The 7,642-nt window shown below is 38.7% G+C and overlaps 2 long non-coding RNA genes across 7 annotated transcripts; one reads left to right on the plus strand and one right to left on the minus strand.

Annotated features, from left to right (window-relative positions):
- Positions 1–2,967: 2,967 nt before the first annotated feature.
- Positions 2,968–3,678, plus strand: LOC308403201. Its single transcript, XR_013972881.1, has 3 exons — positions 2,968–3,016; positions 3,125–3,190; positions 3,356–3,678. It is a non-coding gene; the product is annotated as an uncharacterized lncRNA (long non-coding RNA).
- Positions 3,679–3,687: 9 nt separating this feature from the next.
- LOC308403200 lies at positions 3,688–6,555 on the minus strand. Of its 6 annotated transcripts, XR_013972879.1 has the most exons (4): positions 6,290–6,401; positions 4,962–5,072; positions 4,633–4,733; positions 3,688–4,521 (listed from the first exon to the last, which is right to left on the minus strand). It is a non-coding gene; the product is annotated as an uncharacterized lncRNA (long non-coding RNA). The 6 variants fall into 6 exon arrangements; XR_013972876.1 differs by lacking the exon at positions 4,633–4,733 and having other exon boundaries at positions 4,962–5,069; positions 6,290–6,404; XR_013972877.1 differs by lacking the exon at positions 4,633–4,733 and having other exon boundaries at positions 4,966–5,072.
- Between the last annotated feature and the right edge of the window lie 1,087 nt (positions 6,556–7,642).

Here is a 7,642-nt window from a genome sequence, read left to right on the forward strand (position 1 = left end):
CTGGAGTCAGATTAGAAAAAGCCCACCAAGGCTCACTGGCTGAACTCTGAGTCAGTGATGAACACTTTCATTATTCCATTCACTTTTTGCAATACAGTATACCAACACCACTGGCATCAAATCAGCAACAGAGCATAATGCTACCACCACTATGTTTGACAAACATACCTCTTTTTGTCAGACAGCTTAATCTTTCTCTCATGTCACCATAAAACATTTTTTCCAAATGGTATATTTGAGTTGTCCATGTGGGCAACTACAAGTTTCAGACAAGGTTAAAGGTGTCAGTTTTGGTTAGCATCCTCTCAGTTCACGGAGATGTAAAACTCACTTCACTGTGGACAGTAATGCTCGTGTTCAAGCAGTTTCCAGTTCATCGCAGGGTTGAGCCTTCATGATTCCTGGGTTCTTCAAAACATCCCTAACCAATTTCCTTTCAACTGAGCGTGTGTCATGGCTCAACGGCCCAGGAAGAGAGATGGACACAGGTGCAGAACTGCAGGGCAAGACAATCATGAGCACTATGAAGTCGCTGTGACAGCGGGGTGCGTGAACTGAGCCAGGGGAGACTATGGCTGACTATGGGCACTAGAATAAAAGGAGAATACAGTCAGAGTGGTTCAGAGGAATTTTGAATGAATTCCAAGAGTCAAAGTAAGACACCTTACTTGCTTGCAGGTGGAGAAAGGCAGGAGGGGGCAGGGGCGAGCACGGAGCATGACGCTGAAACGCAGGGAGGCAGGCAGGTGAGAATGGCAATTAGACTGAGAGATTTACCAGCAGCTGGAGACCTGGATCCAGGTAAGCAAATATGGCAACGGGTGAAAAGTGAGCTCTGGGAACAGGCTATGAAACAGGTGAAGAAGGTAAGTACACTACAGTTTAATCGAAAGAATGTGAGGCCACAGACTAACATTGGTTAGCAGATAATCTGGCGAGGACTAATTGAGTGTGTCAATCCTACACAGCAAATCCAGCATGTCCAAATTAACACTGTTGGATTTGATTTCAACACTATTAAAGTGTCTATATTGGTCCACACCAGTGTTAATTTAACTTTTTTTGGAGAGTTGGTACGTTAACTCTGATTTAGTGTTAAACACCAAATCTTTCTGGAGTTAATAATTTAACACTTGGTGTTAAGAGTTTATATATTAACTCTCAAAAGAGTATTTTAGTTTAACTACGTAAGAGTTATCTTCTAATTCATTCTAAAAAGCGGGAATTTTACTGTTCTGAACTTCTAGAAATTTCTTTTGGAAATAAACATTTACTAAAAAGACGCAATGGTTTTTGAAAAACATTTATTCTGAACTGTGCACCACACTTTCAAAGCATTTTCTGAAAGATGTAACAGTGTACATGTTCTCACTTTCATTAGAATTTTGTTTATCAAAAGGTCTGACATAGATGAGCTGGTAAATGCAAATAACAGCATTCTCATCACTTATTTCTTCAATACAATATGCATGTCCTTCATTCATCACTTTGTGGAACTTCACCGCACTTCTGCTCTCCCCCATATTCCATCTTCACAAGCATATCCTATGTGGAGATTGAATAAAAATTAGTTGACACTAATTAATGGCACAAATAATCCAGTAATCAATTGCAGCACAGTAAAAAAAAAAGGAATCCTTTTTGAGCCATTACTTGTGTAAAGTATTTTCCCAAAAGACAAGGACACAGGCAACAGGTAATACTGAACTAAATGTAAGACCTCAACCTTTTTCATTTTTACCTAAACCGTGTGCACAAAACTCTGGAGGGATCTAAATGCTAACGTAGAATCCAGTCAGGACGTCTGCTACTGCTGTTTGCTCGCTTTTTTTTTTCTTTTTTTTTATGGGAGATCGTTTTCAGGCTTCAAGTAGCACCATTATACCATATCACATTCTAGACATTGTTTTAGGTGTATTTGACCAAAAGTTTGACTGAAAATTCACATGCAAGCTTTTTTTCAAGGCTGTGGTATTTGCCCGCAGACAATACCTTTCAGCTAGCTAAAACAGAATATTATGCTATCACCGAGCAACATGGCTAATGCCTTTCACACAGCTTTGTCTCAACTCCAAAGAGCCACAGAAGTAAAAGATAATAATAATAATTGAAACAATCTTTGAAAAAATGACTTACCAAGCATGGCAAACAACTCAAATATGTAGAGCAAAATGTTCTGAAACGGCTTCACTTCAGCTTCGATTTGAGCCGTGCTGGGGGCGGAGTCTGTGAATTTACTCTGTTGGTGTCGTAGCCCCTCTAGTATGGAAGAAATATAGTATCATCAGAATTCAAGTATTTTTAGACATTGAATTTATGACACTGAATTTTTATCCTCCAAATTTCCCTGCAAAAATATTCACCTGCAAAAATTCACCTGCAAAAAATTCACCTGCAAAAATTCACCTGCAAAAATTCACCTGCCAAAAATTCACCTGAAAAAAATTCACCTGCAAAAATTCAACTGCAAAAGTGATGAACTTTAATGACCCAAGCCAGAGCAATCAGACAAGACAGAGGCAGACCAGACAGTGAAGAAAACAAGGCAAACATTAGAAATATTAAAACGGAAATATAGGATTAATATAACATACAATTGGGGAAAATGTAAGGAACACAATGTAAATGATATTGTAAAGTCATTAAAACAGCATACTCTGATTAAAAGAAAGATAATTGGGTAGGATGATGATGATAATAATAATAATGTTAAAGAACATGTACAAGATGGGTATGTATACTTGTAGCCAGAACTTAACTACAAAGTTGTAGCATGCCAGACCATCTTGATTGAATGTAACTTCGCTCCACACAAGTTTTATGGTAGACATATTCATATTGGTATCTAATAAATGATTAATTCTTAGATTTTATCAAACGTTAATTTATAAATTGTTTCTGTCTTTATGTGTTTGTTTCAGATTATGCAAGATGTAATTATTCAGTCAGCAAGACACTTGCTGCAGATACTGACATCATCCAACTGAACTGCTGCTGTGATGAATCAGAATACAAGGTTTACTTTAGCAAGACCTATGAGTTAATGCTACATTTAACTAAATTGTTATATATTTTGTGTCCAATATTGTCTCCATATGATTTTGTTTTTTGCAACATCTTGCAGAGAACAGAGTCAAGGTACCAGCTTGGTCAACCCTAAAAGACCATCTGTTCATCAAGAAATGACCAGGTGAAAAAGTCATAAACTAAACACTCTGCATGAATTTAGGATGCAACTTTATATCTTACCTGCTCTACACTCAGGGCTTGAATTACAACAACAGTCAATCACATAAAAAAAAAAAAAATACTTTTGGTAGTTCTGTGTCTCTCTCTCTCTCCCCTCCAAACCCAGATGGCTGCTGGTACTGAACCAGGTTCTGGTTCTGCTGGAGGTTTCTTCTTGTTAAAGGGGAGTTTTTCCTCTGCACTGTCACTTCATGCTGCTCAGTGTGAGGGATTGTTGAGGTTGAGTCCATATGTCCTGCGAACAACTGCTGGGCAATGACACCATGCAATCTTCTGGGATTCCTTGGATAGAAAACCTGTGAGCTGCACTTGTCCTTGGTCTTCACAGCTCACCTTTTTACTGTTTATTGAATCAAAATTCTCCAGTGACATGGATTCTACATTGTAACTGATGTGATGTTCTATAAAGTGGTTTTAATAAAAAAAAAAAGGCAAAAATTAGTTTGTTTCTTTATTCAATTTTTGAACAGTGATACTCATTCAGTAAATGCAAATTATTTACACGGCAGTGCACTATAGGCATAAATCTAGACCCCTAGATAAAACATGATGGCATTATAGCAGTGACAACTCCTCCACAGTAGCAGGTGGGATTTTTCTTTTTTGAGGACGGCTCCTTTTACCTGTCACTACAGATGGTCTGTTTGTTCTGATCAAGAGCCTTTTTTTGGGCAGCTGAAGAGGAGAAGTCTATCTTATGGCCAACCTCTGGCTGTATCTTGGTCATATTACCCAGCAAAACCCAGTATGCAGGTTCATCTGTAACAGTCCTTGTGCCACAGATCACTGTTGCTTCTAAATGGTAAATGGCCTGTATTTATATAGCGCTTTACTAGTCCCTAAGGACCCCAAAGCGCTTTACATATCCAGTCACCCACCCATTCACACACACATTCGCACACTGGTGATGGCAAGCTACATTGTAACCACAGCCACCCTGGGGCGCACTGACAGAGGCGAGGCTGCCGGACACTGGCGCCACCGGGCCCTCTGACCACCACCAGTAGGCAACAGGTGAAGTGTCTTGCCCAAGGACACAACGACCGAGACTGTCTAAGCCGGGGCTCGAACCGGCAACCTTCCAATTACAAGGCGAACTCCTAACTCTTGAGCCACGATCGCCCCCCTACATTAAACAGAAGAGCAGTGACGTGGGTGCAGGTCTCCGTGACTCCGGCCTTACAGCTGCAGTGGGCGGCTTCAACCTTCCCTGTGATGCTCAGTGACCCATGGCTGCAATGCTGGTTCATTCAGTCTTTGAGAGTGCAGGACCTGAAACACACACAAAGTTCTTGTCTTTAAATGAACTATGAGCCAAGGCTGACATAAATGTTTTATCTACTTAATCATTAATGTAACAGTGTTTAGAAAGTTAGCACATACATGTAATTTTTCATTTCTTTATGTGTCCATCTATAGAACGCTGCATGTTATAGTGTAAATCTGCCTGTTCTCTGTCAGAAACCTGCCTGCAGAAAATGAACCTAAAGGATGTAATGCAAGGATGTCATCACTTTCAAGATGGAGAAAGCATAAAGTGACAATTATGAATCACTTAATATGATAAGGAGATTCTGCAGGTCATTAATCAATGTATAAAATTAAATAAAATTATTTTTAGTGACACAAGATACAAATATGGAAGGAAGATGCATAATCGCTCAGTTTGGGGAAATTGTGGGTAGCCTGCAAGGGCCTCAACTTCTCCATACCCACAATGTGCAACAAATGGGCACAGCTATCTTCAACAGTGGAACATCGGCCAGTTACTTCCAACTTTAACGCAGCTTGTAGTCTTGGAGAGCAGCACACCACAACTTCTGCTAACAGTGGAAACAGATTAAGAAATCCATGCAAACAGATTCATAAACCGAAAGAATATTATTTTACAGGATTAATGATCATATCAGCCGCTGGCTGATCACAAACCCTGAGGGTGTATACAAGAAGCAGAGGGAATATCCAGTTTAAGTTTAGATAGTATTTGTAAAGATATTGACCATATCCTTTTCTGAAAGTGTGGATATAATGGATGGGGTAAGGTACTGACATGCTACAACTTTATAGTTGTTAAGTTCTGGCTACAAGTATACATACCCATCTTGTACATTTTTTTTTATTTTTATTTTTTTTTTATTATTATTATTATTATTATTATTATTATTATTATTATTATTATTATTATTATCATCATCATCATCATCATCATCATCATCATCATCATCATCATCAAATTTCCCACGTGTGGGACTAATAAAGGTTATCTTATCTTATCTTATCATCCTCCTACCCAATTATCTGTTTCTTTTAATCAGAGTATGCTGTTTTAATGACTTTACAATATCATTTACATTGTGTTCCTTACATTTTCCCCAATTGTATGTTATATTAATCCTATATTTCCGTTTGAATATTTCTAATGTTTGCCTTGTTTTCTTCACTGTCTGGTCTGCCTCTGTCTTGCCTGTATGGATGCATTTACACCTAAATGTCCCCAACAAAGGATGTTTTAATTCACCACTATCCCAGTGAAACACGAGTCTCCCACCTTCCTGCTACCAGTCTGGAGTTTTTGTTCACCAAAGCACACACCAACTTCATACTGACGGACAGATCACTGCCCTTTTGCCGCCTTGTCTGACCGTGTTTTGTGGCTTTGGTTCACTTCGCCTCACTCTTCCCCATTCTTGTCATTAAATCAGGCTGTTCTGCAACCATGGCAGCCATTCACTCTATGGCTTTATTCATGGTGTATTTTACCCCTTCACCAAAGGCCGTTTTCGTTTACAACATTATATTTGCAGTGTTCGTCTATCTATCAATATCTGCGGAGTATTTTTTTAACGAGTATCCTATTTTCTAAAGCACAGCATGTAAAGGGTAGCTCGGTTAGCAGGATGCTAGCATGTAGCGCTTAGTGAGACACGCCTCAGACGAGTTGAGCAAAGACCCCGTCTGTGTACTTTATACGTGAGCAACGGATTTAAATAAAATTAAGGTTTCAAAAGACAAACTTGAAGATAAAAAACAATATACTTACCGGAGAATCGCCAGGGTTTGCCGCTTCCATCTTGCTGCTCCTAAATTCAAAACTGCCTCTGCAGTCAGGCAGGGGAGGCGTGGAAATTGTCTTTGAGTTAGTCAAACGTTTTCCTTAGTTCGAGTAGATGATAAAATAAAAATAAATGGGATTTTAAGTAGGACTAGGCGTTCTGTAATGATCTCTATTTAGGAGAAAAACTTAATCACTCACCTCTAAACAGCTCTCTTTTAGGAGACAAACTGCTGGCTAACGGTGTCATGTGATCAAACAGCGTAATTTAATTGGCCGAGAGCCACTCGACTCGATCTGGTGCTGATTGCTCTGGCTTGGGTCATTAAAGTTCATCACTTTTGCAGTTGAATTTTTGCAGGTGAATTTTTTTCAGGTGAATTTTTTTCAGGTGAATTTTTTGCAGGTGAATTTTTGCAGGTGAATTTTTGGCAGGTGAATTTTTTTCAGGTGAATTTTTTGCAGGTGAATTTTTGCAGGTGAATATTTTTGCAGGGAAATTTGGAGGATAAAAATTCAGTGTCATAAATTCAATGTCTAAAAATACTTGAATTCTGATGATACTATATTTCTTCCATACTCTAGGAGTTTAGCGTTAAGAGGTCAAGAGTTAATGTTTCCATTGTAACACCCCCAGATTTGAAATAGAAACACTCATTTTTAACACTCGATTTTAGCTACTATCATTTTACACCTCAGAGTTACATTAAAAGAATGTGACTCTGCTTAGAGTAAAATTAACTCTACTTTTGCAAGAAGACTACTAACACCAAAATATTTAACACTTTTGAATTTGCTGTGTATATACTGGTGGAATAATTGCCCAAAGGTGGGCAGCCAGGGAGGAGCAACAAGTCTCTACCCAGAGGAGGAGAGCTGCTGCTGGAGAAAATACTGTGACTCACCCAGACCGTAACAGTTTGGGTCATCTTCCAGACATCTTCCAGGCTGCATGCATACTTTTAACCCTGTGTAGATTAGAGAAAAAAAACAAATCAAACATATGCACCCAGTTCTAGTTGTCTTAAAGTCAATAAAGATGTATTCCGTGCAATCATTTCACCCTGGAGAAAGAACAAAATTACCAAGACATTTATGCCCATGATGAGTGTATGTAAACTTCTGAACACAACTGTAAAGGGATCATTTCTGTTGCTAGGCTATTGTTTCCTTCCTGTGGCCTTTGATTACCCCAAAACACATATCATTATGCGTTTTGATCACTTTGTAATGTAAATTTGTAATGCTGTTATCCTTCAAAAGTAAACTCAGTAAACTCTCTCATAAACTTAACTCGTGTTGGCCAATGTTGTGTTGTTGCAGAATTGTTTTTGCATTAGT

The sequence above is a fragment of the Rhamphochromis sp. 'chilingali' genome (genome assembly GCF_963969265.1).
Source record: "Rhamphochromis sp. 'chilingali' genome assembly, chromosome: 9".
Lineage (NCBI taxonomy): Eukaryota > Metazoa > Chordata > Actinopteri > Cichliformes > Cichlidae > Rhamphochromis > Rhamphochromis sp. 'chilingali'.